The sequence below is a fragment of the Xenia sp. Carnegie-2017 genome, unplaced genomic scaffold (assembly GCF_021976095.1).
Source record: "Xenia sp. Carnegie-2017 unplaced genomic scaffold, XeniaSp_v1 HiC_scaffold_1, whole genome shotgun sequence".
Classification (NCBI taxonomy): domain Eukaryota; kingdom Metazoa; phylum Cnidaria; class Anthozoa; order Malacalcyonacea; family Xeniidae; genus Xenia; species Xenia sp. Carnegie-2017.
Genome location: NW_025813402.1, coordinates 561,830 through 582,135, shown reverse-complemented (window position 1 = coordinate 582,135; position 20,306 = coordinate 561,830). Strand labels below are relative to the sequence as shown.

The 20,306-nt window shown below is 33.0% G+C and overlaps 1 protein-coding gene across 3 annotated transcripts in view; it reads right to left on the bottom strand.

Moving 5' to 3' along the window:
• LOC124440513 (eukaryotic translation initiation factor 2 subunit 1-like) overlaps nucleotides 1-20,306 on the bottom strand; it is a 150,028-nt gene that overhangs the window by 14,951 nt on the left and 114,771 nt on the right. Inside the window, exons 1-4 of one of the 3 annotated variants that reach the window (XR_006946675.1) lie at nucleotides 13,425-13,763; nucleotides 11,556-11,699; nucleotides 10,500-10,694; nucleotides 8,950-9,387 (exon numbers count right to left, since the gene is read on the bottom strand). The gene's annotated coding sequence lies outside the window, so the exon portion shown is untranslated. Of the gene's footprint in view, nucleotides 1-8,949; nucleotides 9,388-10,499; nucleotides 10,695-11,555; nucleotides 11,700-13,424; nucleotides 13,764-20,306 lie in introns of those variants that run through there. The other 2 variants (XR_006946683.1, XM_046990939.1) reach the window with 2 other exon arrangements.

Genomic DNA, 20,306 nt, shown 5'->3' with positions numbered 1-20,306 from the left:
GGTTAACTTGTAAAGATCTACTTTTAGATCATTCAGTTGATTTATCTTTTCATAAGTGAGTTTGCCTTTATCAGACAATAATGTCTTTACCTTGTCCAACAAGATACAACAAAATACAAGACACTGATGAAGAACACAAAATGAGCGAATTAAGTGGCGGTCAGTTCTACCAGCACTTTCATGTCTGTCTAGGGTACGCAATTGGGAACGCCAGTCGCCAAGAACAGTCACATATTTCTCAACATCTTCATTGTTTTTAGTAGTTCGCTTTTCCTTGATATTAGAACGTTCACGTTTCCCAATTATTGGATATTTATTCATCCTAAAAGCCTGGAAGAAGAACGGATAAAGAAAACATGAAGTCACACTTAAACATATGACACAAATCGATATTTAAAGTGCTCACAAAAACCGCGTGCTCTCAATTAGACTCGTCTTTGAACGTTTACTTATAAGAATCGAAATGCTTAAAACAGAAGTGTAAAATGCTTTCATGAAAATAGTACATTATAAACTTACGTTGGAAAATTTCCACGCTACAGAAGTAAGCCAGGGCAGCAAAGATGAAAGGACAGATTAAATATAAAACTATATCACATTTACCATTACTCAAAAAATGATTGCCTTACACTGCATTTCAGCCAATCAGGTTGTTCTGCTTCAGGCGTCATCTAGGCGTCATCAGACGACATAAAATAAACACAATGCGGTGCGGTGATTGGTCAAGAGCTTGAATAAGTCTCACTCGACACGAGGGAAATACATTAAACAATTTATCAAATCATTCTGCATTTGTGTAACAGTTTACAATATCTTCTCGTTGTTTTTAAATAACCAGAATTTACCATTATTATTTGGCTTGTTTTGAAATCAACTGCTTTAGTCTACTAGGTACACTTCGAGAGAAAACGGGGAACGGTTTGATGTTAAAAACACTGTCAAAACTGATTACATCAAAAATTATCATTTCATTCAAAGTTTATAATGACAAATAAAAAAATAAATATACTTTACATACAAAAGTTTAAAGAAAGTTATTAATTATCTACGGTGGCTCACAAGGGCCACCACACAAAATAAAAATATTAATACACACACAAAATAAAAATACACACACAAAATACATTATACACACGCAAAATACATTATACACACGCAAAATACATTATACACACACAAAATAAAAATACACACACAAAATAAAAATACACACACAAAATATGATTGCGGGCGCTTGCAGTGTCGGATTGTCGCACTATCATATTATCAGTTTGTAATTGTTGTAAATTGTCATGTTATGTAGTGGTGTGAATATACCGTATGATATCATAAATTGTAAAATGTTTGTCATATATTACTAGACAAATTGAAAATACGTATATAGTTATTAAACTGTGGTTTCAGTGGAAATCCTGTACGTAAATTCAAAATACTTAGGAGCACTTTTTCTGCCAATGTAGCATTTGCAGGATTTCCACAAACCACAGTTTAATAACTATATACGTACTGTCGAATATCAATTTATCATATATTTTTGTGTATTTTATTTTGTGTGTGTATTTTATTTTGCGTGTGTATTTTGTGTGTATTTTATTTTGCGTGTGTTTTTTTATTGTGTGTATTTATTTTGTGTGTGTATTTTTATTTTGTGTGTGTATTTTTATTTTGTGTGTGTATTTTTATTTTGTGTGTGTACTAATATTTTTATTTTGTGTGGTGGCCCTTGTGAGCCACCGTAATTATCAATTAGCTACACAAGATGTACACAAATATGTCCTTGAAAGTTTCCGTTTTTGAATGCGTTTTCAAGTGTTTGCATTTTCACTATTATATAGTGAATGGTTATTTTTACGACGATAAATAATGAATGGTTATTTTTACGGTAATATATAATGAATGTTTATTTCTATACTAAGGCCCGTTTCACAAGGCACATTTTACATGTGTCTAATGCATTCAAAACAAAAAAAAATTGGGACGAAATTCCTCGTTCTCTTTTGTTTTAAACGCATTCGGCTCATGTAAAATGCGAAAGTTACTTGTCAATAAGTTACACAAGATGTAAACAAATATGTCCTTGAAAGTTTCCGTTTTTGAAACAAGATGCGTTTTCAAGTGTTTGCATTTTACACTATTATATAGTGAATGGTTACTTTTACGATAATATAATGAATGGTTCTTTCTATACTTAGGACAGTTTTAAACGCGGCATTTTACATACGCCAAATGCATTCAAGACACAAAAAATTTAGATAAATTCCTTGCTATCTTTTGTTTTAAAAGCATTCGGCTCAAGTAAAATGCGACGTTTGAAAAACGGACCTGAAAGTTGGCAACTAATACATTCCGATTTACATTTCTTCTTGTGTTGACTGAACATTCAACACAAAATCATCCAGCACTTCCATCGTATAACCATATTCTCTTATCAAATCCAAGACATGAGGTAAAAAGTCGAATTCTTCGATAAGAGTCACTTGTATGGGAAGACGTCTTCCACCATTTTCTATTCCTGACGTCACTTCACCAAGACAACCTTGAACATTTTGTTCAGCATTGCTTGCGTCACGCTCCCCATGTTTCAACCTTCTCTTGTTGTTTAATTTCTTGCAAAGCTTGCAACCCATGTCTATACTGGTATAAAATGAAGATAAAAAGTCTTTATTTACGGAACTTTTCCATGCAAGACTTTAAAAGTTAATCGATGTTTAAAATTTGATACAGACAACCAAAGTAGACATCCGAAGTATTTCTTGCACAATAGCGCAAATATGTATGTGAAATTTTTGTGTGTTCGGTCACTGTTCATTATCAATTTCAGTGTGGATGTCACACTGATTACATAGAAATACACATTGTGATTATTTTGTTTCCAAAAACGAAAAAAACAGACAAAATTAGTTCAAAATGATCGGAAAACACGATCCAGCAGGAAAAATGTCGAAATGAATGAAACTTGTTTCATACTACCATTTGACGAAGCGTTCTTGAAATGTATGGTTCGAATCGTAAGTATAGCAAAATATTTTATTACCTAGTGTAAAATAAAATAGATAAGTCATATCTACCTTTTCTTTTAAAGCCAAGTTAACCACGTAAAGAAATATACAAGAATCAAGTCGACTAGTCAAGTCTCCAGTTTTACACGTTTTTAGTTTTCCACTATGATTCTGTGTAGACCTTTAAATATAGGAAGACGTGGATCCAGTGGATGTATATTGTTTATTGTGTAGTCGGGCTGTTGTATATCAACTGTGGGGAATAATTGAAGAATGATACCGCTTTTATAACATTTCCATGGAGTGTTTGCTTTAGCCAATAAGATTAAAGATAATACACAATAAACAATCTCATTCAATTAACCAATGCGTGCACTTTTCTCATTTCTATTTCATCTTTTGTAATACGGACACAAATTGCCATACGTAAAATACCAAAAACACCGGGTCATGTATTGAGAAATAAGGCTGCGTTTGCACCAAACCGGATTCGCTCATCACGACATCTTCATTTGTTTAAAGGTTTAACTGTTTGGATTAAATGATTATTAAGTTAGTAGAATTAGTCTATTTGATTGTGTTTCTGACATTGAACAATTTCACTTCCTTTTAACACAAAGAATATTCAACCTGCTACGATAGCAATCCGGTATAGTGTGTAAACGACGGCCTAAAACGCCACAATAAATAATTTCGCCGAAGTCTGCATCACACAGGGTGACAAAAGTACATTTTATAATAATAGCAATAATATGGCTTTATGAACGGTTGCTCATTTGCATCAAGGAGATTCACTCGGTTAGAAAAGCAATGTGATTTTAAGTTATCATTGGAACTTTAAACGTCACGAATATTTTGTTGACCGTATGGTGGACAAGAGTACATTTAATGTGTTATTACAAGTTAATGTGTTACTGCGTATATGACACTTCTTTGGAGTGTTTCTTAACAGGGGCGGATTGAACTTCGTCACTCTCAGCACGCGACGTAGTTAAATTCTGCACAGGAGCGGAAAGCTCGTTTGTTCGACACAATGCAAAAACGCCACCACATCCTAAAGTATTTATGATTTAGCAGACCTTTTGAAGAGCTTCGTCAAATGATAGTATGAAACAAGTTTCATCCATTTCGGCATTTTTCCTGCTGGATCGTTTTCAGATAATTCTAAACTAATTTTTTGATATCAAAAATATACTGCAGGATATTTATTTCAATAAAATTATAAATAAAAGCAAAATCATTGATTTACGGCTTTGTGACTAAAATTGTTTTGACTGCGAGGAAAGCCTCCAAAGTTAGAGCAGACCCCGGGTTGTTTATTTGTTTGTTTTTTTTTCGCTTTAGGAAACAAAATATTCGCAATTTTTTCTCAAATGAATATACGTAGGTCTAGTTCTAGTTTCGTTCCGTTCTAGTTTTATTTTATCACCGTGAAGTCAAATTTATGTTTCCTGCTGTTATTCCAGCTATGTGTACTCGTAAACTTATGCAATGATTATTCAATGTTATAAAAACTATTTAAGTAAATTTCTCAAATGACATTCTATTTTGTTTGTGTTTTGGGTTGGAACATTCCCACAGTTATACCCTTTTTATGCCCCCATTGTTCTCCTGTCATACCCCTGCCATACCCCTGTCATGCCCCCATCTTTCTCCTTTAATACCCCCACTTAAAACGATTTGGGAATCGTTTATTCCCAAAAAACGATTTCCTGTTTTCGTTTGACAGTTCAAATTTTGTCATTAGAAAGACCTTTATATTCCCAACTCATTTGGAAACTTAACATTCATGCACAATCGCTTGGATGTGATAGACTGTGGTTGCTACAAAAAAATCTTTCAAAAGTTGCCTTGTGATAATTACGTAATTATTTAACACAGCAATATTATCGCCGAAAGGGAAATTGCTTTGATAAACAGTAGCAGATATTGTAGACATATTTCACGTTTCTTAAATGTCTTTATTTTTGTTTTACTCTAAAAACCTCTTTCAAAGAGCATTTTTCGTTTTTGAAATAACTTTCTTTTAGCAAGGCCACATTGTGTGCTATAATTTATAAATATGTTCAATTACTGTGTTGGATGTCAATTTAGAGGCGTAATGTGTCTGAGTTAAGGTTGAAAAGCTGCTAAAGGGGTTGATTACATGGAAAAGTCGAGTGTAACACAACCTCACAGTGATCTGGCTGCACTCGTCTGGCTGGAAACATGGCCGCCGTTTAAAATACCCCGATTTTAGAACTCAAAACAGGGACACGAACATCAAAGGTTCCGACCTCGAGTGGCGCTTTTGTTCATTCCTCAATCTGTGACGGTAAGGAAAAAAATTAATGCAACCATGCGTAAAATTTGTAGCGTGATGCGAAAATTCTAATTAACCACTTCTGTCAACCACTTTTCAAGATTTTTAAGTCAGAGTTTACTGTCGTTTCTAGTTCAACTGTATCATTATTCGAAGCAGTTAAGCAGTTATTACGTGTTAGATAGTTTAAAAATCTGAAAAATTTATTCATAAATTTTTAGAGCATTGTAAATTTATCCTGAAATTATAACCCAACTTAAGCTCAACGGCAAATAAACAAGAAATTTCAAACATTCTGTATGATACACCATGTATAATAATAATAAACTTAAATTATTAGTGAGATGATTTAACGACGGTGGAGCAAACCATGAAAGCTATAAACGACACTGAAACTAGTGAATGTAAATTGTAACTCTCACACCAACCTCTTTTACTGACGCCAAGTTAGCCACGAAGGTAAAAATGTACAAATCAAGTTGAAAGTCGCGTTTGCACGCTTTGAAAATTGAGATAGATCTGAGACAACAAGAATCCCTTGCCTCTGTGTCAGTGGTCCTCTTCTTCAGTTCGTTTGCATGTTATGTGCACTTCTTGCTAACAATATACGGGGTTGAATTCCCCCAACGAATCAAAATCTCGAGGAATTATCAAACCAATGAAAATCTTAAAAAAAGAAGTCGAACGCAATGACAATGACAACGCTGTTTGGCTCAATGCTCCCCTCTTCAGTCCCAGTCTTTTTATAGGAGGGAAACATTGTTTAGGACACTCATGGAAGCTGGCCAAAAGTTAACCTCGCCAAATTTGAAAGACAAAGAGTATATTGAAAAGTTTTTTAGTGCTGATTTACTCCCCTTTCACATTTGCTGAGTCCAAGCTACGTCACGCTGATATAAAGGAAATGCAATAAATTTTTCTAATACGGATATTGACCAAGAAAAACATTGTTATGTCACATCGACAACAAATCTTTTTTCTCCTAGAATAATTTTTTTTGGACCCAAAACGACGGATTTTTATCACTAGATTAAGGCCTAGTTCAAACGTCGAACTTTACATGAACGACATAAAATTATGTTATTTTATATTAAATAAAGATGCCTTTTTACGAAAATAAAATGTTCATTTTGCAGGTATAACAACGATTTTGCTGTTTTTTTTTGTTTTCTTGTTGTTTCACGAAATAGCTTAAACTATGTTTTCCATTATTTTATTCTCTCCACTATGTAAATGACATAATTGGACTTTAAGATTACGTTGTAGAAACAAGACTTGATAATCTGCGCCATTCCACGCAACCAAATATTGTGAAAGACAAAGCTCCAAGTCAACGATATACGACATCGAAAAGTACATTTGTTCTAATTAGTAAATATTTCAATTATCATTATGTTCACGGCGAACTTGTACAAATTATAGATATTTATAGTTCATCAGGAATTGAAGAAAGATTTAAATCATACAATTCAATAAGAAGTTCCAAATATAAAAGTACGAGTAAAAATATTAAATATTCAGTCTGACTTTCTGCTCCAGATTCCATCCCTTGATCCTCTTCAACGCTCTCTGGAACGTTTTGTGAACGGGAAGTATTTTCGTCTTGATGTACTTTCTTCAAGCTCTCGCGATTTCTTCTATATCTTTTTTCTTGTCCGTATTTGATTCAAGTAAACACTGGATTTTTTCACCGTTTTCGCTCCTTTCCTTACTTTGTATAAAATCGAATGTAAATACAGTAGACCAACTTTAACAACTTAAATCATTCATTCTGCCACAGCTACATGACACACAAGTGCAATGCAACAGCCACGATGAAGAGACATTCAACAATGATGAACAACAACGGAACAGCATGGTGTATTTAGACAACTTTTTGCTTTTTTGACTTTTTATGACTATTTTTTTGTCAGTACATTATAATAGGTGCGTGGGTATAATAGGTCCTTTGAAAAACGCGTCTTGTCGTGACAGCGAATTATGGAAAGTACCATCAACACAAAGGATGCTGCCGTGCAAAAATACCGTCATTAATGCAACAGTCATTTCATCTGATATGCTTCATCTGCAAGGGGAAGTCCCTTAACATACCCATCATGTGAATGTAGGGCAGTGTTTCATAAGATCTGTGGACAGAGCGTATTAAGGGAAGAAACAATATAATTGTTTTAGAGGAAAATTACAGAAAACTCTGTCACAAAAAAATTCTTCAGTGTAGCCGGCCCTGGGTAAGCAAAAGTCCTACTTGACTAAATTGACTATGCAGTTTTCTATTGTCGCCTGTAATGCCCGTTTCGTGTCGTGTTTCTCAAGAAATTATGAATATTGAGCTTTGCTTTAGAAATTAGAATACACAAGCCATGAGCCACCAGCTCAATAAAATGTGTTTCCCAGGGAATATAATAACGAGATAATCATTTTCTCCAAAGAATACGTTCTTACAAGTTAGTGTGCTATAAATATGGTTGATATTCACAGACATGGAAAGTGAACTTCGTCGCTAAAATTTAACATGGTAAAATTTTCTATAGGCAAAAATATCTAATAAGACATTTTTCGTACTTTTAAGATCAGCTACAAAGCATTCAGCAACCCTTTCTTTACTTAACACTTCACAGTTAAATTTCGCAGTGAGCAGTGGACAAGAGCCTAAAATGCGAAATATTATGGCACGGAAGATTAAAATCATGATTTACAATCAAACGGCCAATTTTACGTCTTGCGGTCAATGTTATAAAAATTGCCCGTCATAATTAACTTGTTTAGAGATCAACTATTTAGGAATGCAACAATCTAATGACAGCAATAATCACTTAACAATGATCTCGTTATTAAAAGGTTAAAAGCTATAAAATATAACGATTTGAAATGGATAAGTTAATCTGACAAATAGCCTTTAGAACAATGACTTTGAAATTTAAAAATTTCAATAAACCTTCCACTCACTGTCTCAAAGAGATGAGAAATTGAGTGTGTGATAAGTAGAGATTGGAAGGTTTATTGCAATTTTTATATTTCAAGATCATTGTTGTAAAGGCTGTGTTTCAGATTAACTTATCCATTTAATATCTCGGAACGATTATTGAAGACCCGTCCCTTTTTAAAGTCACCCTTACGGCTTAAGTTAAACTAAAATATTGTTTAGTTCTCAATTATTATTTATCAAGTATCATTTAGTGTCATTTAATGGTCAAAATAAAGAACAAAGTATAAAGAACGAGGCATATTATATAAGTAGATAGTGAGAGGACGGGTATTCTATAACATAGCATTACGATTTTGTTGCGTTGATCACTTTGGTAGTTGTGCTTCGTATGGCATAATAAAAAAAGTGTCAAATATGAATATAATAATGTATAAAAAGTCATAGCCACCTCTTGTACTTAAGGAAGTTTGTCACAAATAGAAGATTAAGAATCAAGTGAATATTGCGATAAGGCGATTACAGAACGCGCTCGAAAATCTCGTACACTTGCACAGTTTTGCGAACGTAGCATTTACGTTATAGTAAATAAAGTTGCCTTCAAAAAAAATAAAAAGCCTTGTCGTTAACTGATAGAAATATAACTTTTACGTATAAGAAAATTTTTGCAGTAAAAGCAAAAGCAGGGCGCAAACTCAGTAAATTTATGAATATTTTGCACAAACCTTGTAAGATCAAGCACAGAATGTATTGGTTCAACTTTTTCTTCGTTCGGTTCTGGTTCTTTCACGTTAACATTTCCAGGTTAAATGCAAATAAACAAATTACTCCCCAAACATTGTAGTCATAAGATAATACAGCAATGTTCTTCTTCCCAATTTTCCGCTCCGTTTTGACTCCAATTCAGCGACTGCCAAAAGCAGGCAGGATACAATCAAAGGAAGAACCAAAAGTCTTAAAGCCCTCACCCAAATCTCACCAAGAAAGGACACGTACATTGCATATTCCTTCATGATCTCTTTTCAACCAACTCATTCGACATGTGAAGCAAGCTCACAATATCGTACATATCAGTTCTAACGAAAGGACTTCGCTCAGGTCTTTTTTCGAGCATAGTGCAGTAGACGTCTCTCATTATTGATTTTGATAAACAAGGAGGCATTCTACAGAACATGATAGAAACTCTTACAAAATAACATAGAAAAAATAACAATTAGAAACATTTCAAATAACTAAAGCGAGAACGTCGATACATTCACAATGGCTACATTTGTAAACGTTTATTTATTTGCATTAAAATTCCTTCAAAGCTTATGAAGGAATCGCTATACGAAGGTTTCACGACATTAAATCTTGCGGAAAAGTATATATCTTTAGTGTTGTGCATATTTTAGTACAAACATGAAACCTCCGTTGTGGGAAACGTTATTTTGCGTAACTTTGCCTCATGTATTTGAAATTTTTGTTGAGATAGTTTTTCATCCAACGAATGAGTAAATTTGATCGTGAACTTACGATAAACATTTCAACTATTTCAAAAACTTCGAAATATCAAACGGAAAAGTTAAATCAAATGTAACATGCTCCAATGCACCACAGTTATGAGGAAGTGATGAACACTTGTGCTATGTGGCTACATCATTTAGAATCAAATACCAAAGAATGAACTAATTATTTTCAAAAAATTCAGACTGTATTAAAAAACAAGCTACAAAGTAATTTTTCATCCATAATAATGACTTTGAAAGTTTTAAAACGATAATTTTACACTAAATTATTTGCACTCAAAGGAACTCAATATGCCTTTGTGCGCAATAGATTTGTTACAATCAAGGCAAAGTAGCCAATACATACTTCAAAATTTATCACACGATAGTCACTTAAGCGTAACTTAAATATTGTAAAACAAGTTTTGATGTTTAAAGTGTTAAGTGTTCAGGAAATTGACGCCTCTTGGTTATAACTGGTTTAAATATTTTCACGTTCATAATAAGTACATAGATGTTAGGTCGTCAACGTTTTGATACTTGGATACGGCGCATAAAACCGTTCAAAAAAATTGATATTTGAAGCTATTGACGATAGCCCAGTACAATTTTCTTTGTATGATAAAAACTGTCACAATTATACCCAAATGCGTTGAACATAGTTGCAATTACAAATACATTTTTCATTGGTTTCGCTTTCATTATGGAAACGACGACGAATATTGTTGTCTGAATTCATCAAAATTTACAAAACTCCATTCTAACGTTAATTCAAACTGTTTACTTACTTTTACAGAAGGATAACAGCTGGTATTTGGCAATTTTTATATATCTACGAACTGAGGAGCTTCAATCGACGGCGTACTATCCATAAAGAAATGACAAGAATCGCGTCTCTGTGTCGGTACCAGACCTCTGACGTAGTTTTTCCCGCTAATTCCGATAATTACCATTGATCACGAGGCAAAGATTTGCCGTGCTTCCTAGAGTACCCCATCAAGTCAAATAAAAATGTTAGTTAGGATAATAAAATATAGTAATGACCTCTTTCCTGAATAAGTTTAAATCATTTTAAGATTTTTACATTTCTGATCTCTATGAAGGCCTATTTCTGTTAAAACTGATAATTTTATGTCAACAGACACAATAGAAAAACAGTTGTTCAATTATATCTAATACATATTCAAGAGCATTTCATATAACCAATCAAAAACCATAAAACATTTTGTATGAAACATGTTTAGCTCCTAAGTTAAACATAAAGTACTACTCGAATAAGAACATGACAAACTCTGCTTATTTTATTCTTTTCTCTGAAGCTGCAAAAAACAGCAGCTCATTAAACATACTTCAGTTGTATGATTTCAAATCTTTGATACATCATACAGGTGGGCAAAATGTCCAATGGACTCAAGTGATGTCCTTCTGATAATAGTTACACAGTCAGAGAAAGCAAACATGAGACAGTCATTGTGTAAATGGTATGAACATGTGCTTTGTAATTTTATTTTGTTTTGGAGACACATAACTTTTCTTCAATATGCAAAAGACATCATTATGATATCACAATGCATAATTAGCTTTAGGAAAAACTAATTTTTGTGGACAGTTAACATAAATTATTGCCAATGTCACAGGGTCCTAATATTATTGATTTCAATGCATTGGGATGGTGTCATTGTAATTTTCAAATAAATGACTAATGATTGAATATGTCCGTCTTAATACAGCATGGGGTACTTAGGAAATGGTAACAGGATGATATGAGGACAGTAGAGGCACCAGGGGGATGTCATTTTAGTGATACAATATACTTTTTATATAAATATAAACCAAACACTTACAGCTTGTTGTAAAACAAATGTTCCTTTCTTATTCATAATGACTTCTTCAATGGCTTAGATAGATGTTTCCAAAGCTTTTAAACCTTCTTCTCAATTCATTGTTGTTGTCATGACAACATAGGTAGGTGGTGAAATGGGATTTATCTTAAAGAAGAAAACAGTTTGCAATCAAACAGTTAAATTTTCAAAAGATTATTTATCATTGTATGGTATTTAGGCCTGGCACAGCTATTGTAAGATATAATTACATTGCTGTGCACATTTGGAACATCTATAAATAATTAAATCTTGTTTTCGTGAACATCAAAATGTTCATCCTCATTGTGTTTATGTAGCAATATTGCAATTTGATGCATTTCAATGAGAATGATCTGTCATATACAGTGGTGTAAAACAAAGCTTCATGCTTTTCTTGGTTCTTAAGGTTCCTTTTTCTTGACAACTCATTTATTGACAGTTGTCTTGTTGTACACAATGTTCAGTAGTATATATAATAATCATTCTACAATTTAAATCTTGACATAAACATATTTAAAAGTTAAAATGACATGATGAATATGAGGTATAGCTGTATTGGTTAAGAACAGTTCATGTACAACGTCAGATGATGTTAATGTTGATTCATAATGGTTTCAAAAAAGCTTGGCTGACTGATAATTATGCTAATAAACACATAACCCAGGCTGTCACATGTTACAATTGTAAACAAAATCTCAGCAAACTTTTGTCATAAATATAAAGCAGTTTTAAAATTCAAAAGGAGTAAAGATCTTTTCGACTTTGAAGTTCAAAATTTCAATAAACCTTCCACTCACTGTCTCAAAGAGATGAGAAATTGAGTGTGTGATGAGTAGAGAGTGGAAGGTTTATTGCAATTTTCATATTTCAAGGTGATTGTTGTAAAGGCCAGTGTGCGAATTAACGATGTGCAATGTGCAATTTGCACATCGTTTTAGCTAAAATGAGAACAATTGCACATCACTTTTTCAAACGATATGCAAAAATCAGTGGTTTTAACAAAAAACACTGTCGTAAATCATATGAATTTGTTCACGTTTAAAAATATTAATTTAGCAATTAGCGCTATATAATAATTAACGTAATATCGATTTGATTATGCCTCTAAAGAAACACTTTTGTCAAAAAAATTGCACATCGTTTTTTCTGAACTAATTCGCACACTGATAAAGGCTGTGTTTCAGATTAACTTATCCATTTAAAATCTTGATGTTCTTATTATAATCTTGTAGCATTACCTTTGCTCTCTTTGGTATGGTTCGTAAGACATAATAAAATGTATTTACAATTAGTATCATAAATGTATTTATTATCGTTTCACAATAGTGAAGGTGAATGGGTTATCTACGCACTTGGAAATCTCCACACTTGCACAGTTTTGCGAAAGAAGCATTTACGTTCTAATAAAAAAAGGCTTCCTTTAGTAAAGTAAAAAGCTGACAATTATGACCTTATGACCCAAGGCAACTCAATCCCCCTTCACCTTCTTTAATGTACCGCCCTTCTCACTTCATTCCTTCATCTAAACTTCCTACTCCCCTCACATGTAATTTAACACCCTGTACTATATGCTTGTATTTAACCTCATGTATATAAATTATCTCAAATAATCTGAAGATGTCTTAAGTTAAAGAAGAAACGTAATTATTAAAAAACCTTTAATCTTTCTTTATTTTATTATTGCGATGGCTTTTTTAAATGTCTTATGTTGGGCTATTATGTTCATATTGAAAAAGTAAAAAGCATTGTCGTTAAATAATAGAAATAAAAGTTATACGTATAAGAAAATTTTTGCAGTGAACGAAAAAGCAGGGCGCAAACTCAGTAAATTTATCAATATTTTGCACAAACCTTGTAAGATCAAGCACAGAATGTATTGCTTCAACTTTTTCTTCGTTCGGTTCTGGTTCTTTCACGTTAGCATTTCCAGGTTAAATGCAAATAAACAAATTACTCCCCAAACATTGTAGTCATAAGATAATACAGCAATGTTCTTCTTCACAATTTTCCGCTCTGTTTTGACTCCAATTCAGCGACTGCCAAAAGCAAGCTTGATACAATCAAAGGAAGAACCAAAAGTCTTAATGCTCTCACCCAAATCTCACCAAGAAACGACACGTACATTGCATATTCCTTCGGTGTTGGATCTATGGACGACTGAACATTGCCATGTAATAAAGAACCGAGTAAAAATCATTGAGCTCTAAAAGACCTGGAGGGGCAAAGGGGCCTGGACCCCGTGGTCAAAAACATGGCGGTAATGGCGGATTTTGGGGTCGGCACCATTGAGTTCTATAATAACTGGAGCGGCTAAGTGGACTGGGAACTGTTGTAAAAAACATGGCGGCCAACGGACGTATTTCCGCTGAAATGATCGCTTTGCAGAAAAATAATATTCTCGACCTCCCCCTGGTGTCTATAGTAAATTATAAAGAATTTTTCAAAAACAAACACGATATCACAGTATATGGATATCGTTAGTTCCATATTCTGTGACGATATTTTTTTTGGCATTTCTTTTATAATGCCAACACTTCAATCGTTCAATTGTTGGATGTCGTAGTTTCCACAAAAAGGAACATATCGCTTCTCACAGGTGAGACAGTTGTTTGTTTTGTTAGTCCGTCAACGATTGAAAAGCAATTATACATGCACTTGAAAAGCCATAAAATACATATTAAAGATCGTATTTTTTAAGACTGACTTGAACGCCAAATATACTGATGTTTTCCTGTTTATAAAACTCTGTATACTTGTACAATTCTTATAAAATTCTGTATACTTTTCTGTCATTTGTTAATGCATGAAATCGTAAATTTACCCATCTATTTGCAAAATAGTTTCCCTAAAGCAAAAAAGACACTGCACACATTTTGCTCTGTATCAAAAATGTGATCTGGTATCAAAAAGAAATGATCAGCCCCAACGGTACCCATGATTTGGAGCAGAGCTTGTTATGTTCTATTTGCTGACAACATGCAGGGAAGATCAAGGAGTAAAGATGACTGGAAGATGTTATTGATTGTGGTCAAATTCTATGGATGGAGACAATGGATTCACTAAGGATGCCTTGAATGCTTTGAAGTTAAAGTTCATGATCCAAAGAAAGATGGCAAGAAGGTTGTGTGTGTTTTGATGCTTAATGAAATGTCAATTCACAAACATGTAAAATGGAAGGCCATAAAGTTTGTGTCTATGTAAACATTTGTACTGAGATTGATGATGACTCGATGCAGATGTGAAGCTTCAAACTGTATAAGCCATTGGTTTTATGTAACTTAATGTTTAAATCATGTCATATCTTTATCAAAATATTTTAGTTGAGTGTTGTTTGAATGTTACTAATATCTAATGCACTATACTGAAGCATTAAAGATTCAGTGATGAAACCTTTAAAGTTACTGTACTGTATATTTCTTATATATTTCTTATATTTCTTCAAGAAAAATTGAGCTTATTTACCTATTAGAGTACAGAATGGAGATTTATCATATGCATTATTGCTGCTTTTTAAAGAAAAGTTTTCACTTTTCAAAGCTTTTCTACAAATTTTTGCTTCTTATTTCTTATCATGAGATTGATGATATAGAGGTAATATAATCCAATAACTTTCTAATTTCTAAAAGCTTTTAAGCTTCTAGCATAAAAGTACACTATAGGAATGTAATTCATTTGGTTATATTGCCTTGCTATGACATATCTACTTGCACTTCATCATTCTTGTATGAACAAAACACCAGATGTGGATACTCAGAGAACAAAATGCACTACCAACTGCTTATGAAATTTATTATTGAGGTGAAAACTGTGTTAATCATTCAAATTATAGTGCACTTATATTGCAAATATAGGAAAAACAAAACAAAGTGAAAAGAAAGGTAGAAGTATTAAAACTACAAATGAATTATAAACACCATTGGAAGCATAAGTGTTTTGATGATTATTTGCATTTTGCCCAATTCATATATCAATACAACAAAATCAAAATGTGCTACAACTTCACAAGTATTTGATGCAGTTGCACTTCAGAACATCACAAAAAGGTTACTTAAAGTAATTTCTACACAATATTGTTTGTTTTATTTACCAAACCTATGCAGACTTGAGTCTTTTTGAAATTTCATATGAAACTCAATTACAGAAAATCCGTAAATATCCAGAGATTTAATATGTACTTTTTTAAAGAAACAAGTAAAAATCCTACAATTGTGGCGAAAAAAGCCATTGCCCATTGCATGAAAAGAAGCAAAATAGCAATGATAACAAATAAGCTGACTTCTCTCTCGTGAACCGTGGAGATGAACTATGATATACTTTTTTGTATAGACTAAAGAGTTTAATCGATCAAACAAGTTTGACGCTGGTAAGAAAACGACGCACATCTGCATTCATACATGTGTAGCCGATATATAGGTCTTTCGTCGATAGTTATAAATGCATCCTCGTAGCAGCAGATAACTGACAACCACAGTTGACTCGCTGTTATGAATTTAAGGTTTTTACCTTGATTTTCATCAAAAAATTGCTTGCCGAATCCCAAATACACACATACATTTTCCTCACTCTTTCCTCAGGAGGAGTGGAAATTGTGAAATTTTCGGAAAAGCGGTCAATTTCGGTAAATCTCAGCGGCAACGGACGAAATCCGCCATGTTTTTTACAACATCAGATATCTAAGGCCGCGCTTGAGATAGCCGCTCCAGTTATTATAGAACTCAATGGTCGGCACTAGATCATGGTCAACTAACGTACGCGCCCACATATTATTCTTATTATGTCAGCGGTAAGTAACAATTGACGAATATTCATGTAATTGTTATTACCATTGGAATTACCTATAAGCTGTGACAAACCACTAAAATATAGAATAACCATTGAGAATAACAAGTTTCATATGAGTATTTAACCGATATGCGGCTAAATGACACGAAGAATTCTTTTTTCGATTTCAGGTTTGGACAGTTTTACTTTTTAACACATCTATTGTTTTGTATTCTTTGTATTTTACATATATTGTCATATGCTCAACGATTTTAAATCATCATAACGATACTCGAAGAAGCAATGAACAATATACAATGAACGTAACAGTGGCGTATCCAGCCCGTTTTATTTAGCTCTGCTATACAATTATTTCTTTGTTCACTAACTGTAAAAACAACAGATTTCTAAAGAAATGTTTATTGATAATAATATCAAATTTACATAACACGACCAAATTATCTTCCGGGCTCACTACACAACTGTGTAAAATTTATAAGGTAAATTTATTATTTCTACATTTTCTAGACAGTATTAATTATATGTTCCCAGTTAGTTGTAAAAATAAATACCATGTCCATGATTCACAAATAGAAAATGTTAATTTTGTTTAATATTATTTACAGATATATACATACATGATTTGTCAAGGGGTTCCAATTTGAGCAATTACAGTGTACATGTTTGCAAGCAAAAGTGAAGCGATACATGATTATTTTTATGTTAGATGCTTACAATTACTATTTTCTCACAGAATATAATTTTTTGAATGGCAGGTTTGCATTGCATTCTCAATGTGGGGAAACATCTCGATTTTTTGTTCTTCAAAGCATTTGACCAGATGCAATCGCATCTTCTCCTGGAGCCAGGTAACAGAGCAAGGGTTCACACCATTAGCCAAAGCAACAGCATTTGCCACAGCAAAAAGACCACAATCTGATGATCCTTTTTGATGTTGTTGGAGAATCACTTTGACGTTTAAAGAACCATCCTGTTTTTGAAGGTTTTTGTAAACATTCTGGAGTTGCCTTTTTAATGATGAATTTAATGATGATAAGTCAGATCATTAAGTCTTTGGTTCATACATGTCATCATTAAGTATTCGGTTCATACATGTCATCATTAAATAGTTGGTTCATACATGTCATCTTTAAGTACTTGGTTCATACATGTCATCATTAAATAGTTGGTTCACACATGTCATCATTAAGTACTTGGTTCATACATGTCATCATTAAGTATTTGGTTCATACATGTCATCATTAAGTATTTGGTTCATACATGTTATCATTAAGTATTTGGTTCATACATGTCATCATTAAGTATTTGGTTCATACATGTCATCATTAAGTATTTGGTTCATACATGTCATCATTAAGTATTTGGTTCATACATGTCATCATTAAGTATTTGGTTCATACATGTCATCATTAAATAGTTGGTTCACACATGTCATCATTAAGTACTTGGTTCATACATGTCATCATTAAGTATTTGGTTCATACGTGTCATCATTAAGTATTTGGTTCATACATGTTATCATGCTTTAATATTTAAAATTTAAACAAAAGTTCTGCTTTAATATATATATATAATTTTGTGAAATTTCTTTCTTCACCACTGCACAATAACCAAAAAGTAGTATATCTCTGGACAAGCGTATGCTTTCTGCATTGAAGTTATTATATAATATATACCTATCAACTTATTTCTGTTTAGACAGCGCCACCCACTGCGAGTTCGTTTTTTATAATCACCGAATACTTCCAGCATTTCTTCTTTGGAATTGCATATTACAATACCTTCGTCTAAACTGCTGTTGTTTTTGCTTCACTCACGCATACTTCATTGGAAACTCCATTTTCGAAATAGCATTTGGCAACAATTCCATGATGATTTCCCGCGCTTTTTATGTTTAGATTCTCATAGAATATACGTATGGCAAGTTGCAATTTTACAATGTAGGAAAATATGAATTTTTTGTTGCTCGAAAAACATTTGGCCAAATGCATTGTATCTTCTCATATGACCATAAAATCAAGAAATGGTGCATTCAATGCTGTTAGGGAGGTGGGTGCATGGAAATCGAGCATTCTTCATGAAATTATGGATGGTCATTGCAGAGCACAGAGCACCCCAACCTGACAAAGATTTTTAGTTTAAAAAATTGATAAAGAAACTTGTTCATATTAAGTGGTAATATTGTTTGCAAACTCTATGACATCATGCAATGACTTTTTACAATTACATTTCATTATTTGAGAGTTGCATCTAAGGCAAGTTATGTTCTACAGCACTGGGTCTATGCCACAAGCATAACAAAAGCAGGTGGGAGCCTTTTAAACTGTTCGAAAAATCCTTTGACAATGGAAGGAATCATATGCTCAAAGGTTTTTCTGAACAATCTGTTTTTCCATAATAGAATTTATTTTGGTGCTCAGAGATTCAATGTGAAAATTTTTGCCAGAGATGAATGTAGAGAATACCCAGTGTTACATGTTAAGATATATTGTCACCATTTCTTGTAAAGTATTTTCAGGAACATATATGAATTTTAGCTACTGTGATTGATATCACAACTCAACATTTTATCTGGCTGCACCTGTACTAAGATCACCTATCAATTTTTCGTGATAAATCAATATGCTCAATTGAAAACATCCATTTCATTTAATGAGCACTTAAGTTAGATTGTGGTTCACTGTGTGGATGGCACTTCTGGAGACAATGAGTTTTCAAAATTTCCTGACAATAACTTTAACAAAGTTAAAAAAGTTGCCACACCTGTACATTAACTCAAATCAGAAAATTACAAGTAAGTATGGACAAACACATTAAACACACAAACTTTATATTATTATGCTGGAAGTTTCGAAAAAATTTGAAGATACGAATCTAGGTAGGTGTGTTTATCATGTATGTTGTATCTATAATAATTTTTATTAGTACTACAAATAACAGGAAAATATTTAATATCATATCTATAATACAAATAGAGTCCATTTCTACTTTATAACATTACATTGTTGTCCTTAAGTCCAGTAAATCTGCAATTTTTAAAGTACGGTTATTATATTGTAAAGTACTATCAATCCATTACTTCTGCAAGGCAGACATTTCAAAGAAAGTACATCTCACCAAAATTGAATTGAAATCTTTGTAATCTTTTATCGCTTTCTCTATTGCCAATTTGCCTTATTGCCATATGCAAACGCATATGTAGTGCGGTAAAATCATTCGTATAATGAATACATGAATATTCGTCAATTGTTACCTACCGCTGACATAATAAGAATAATATGTGGGCGCGTACGTTAGTTGACTATGATCTAGTGCCGACCGGATTTTGGTTGTCAAAACTTCCACTTTGAGAAAAATATTTAACATTCGCTCCCTCCCGAAACGGATCTCTATTACTGCTCATAGTAGTGACAACCAGCGAAAACAACCACGATACCGTAAGCATAAAATATTGAAAATAATGCTTCAGGTTTTTGTGAAATAGACACACACATTTAAATGAAGTAAATCTACTGTAAAGTAGCGTATGTGTTTTCAAGTAATGCTTTAGCTATATTAGAAGTAAATATCAAACGGCATTCTTTACACTGTCAATGTGTTGTTAAGCTTTAATGCATAATCCCATGCGCAATACTTGTGTTTTTGACTGTTTGTGAACAGCTTGGTGCAACTGTCTTTCTTGAATAGATGGGTAAATCTTAGTTAAAATGTCCAAAAAGGAGTTAGAAAAGTTAGCTTACCCCTACGACTTAAGTCGACTGGAAATATATTATAAATAGGTATGTAATTTTTTTGAGTTTTTTTAGGTAGGATTGATTCTGGGTGTCTTATAAAGTATTATGATATTCTGATAAATCTACTGAGAACTTATGAGGAAAATATCTTGAACTAGGAGAGCAAAAGAACGAAATTCAGAAATTCTATAATCATGTTGCTGGTTCTGTTTTGAGC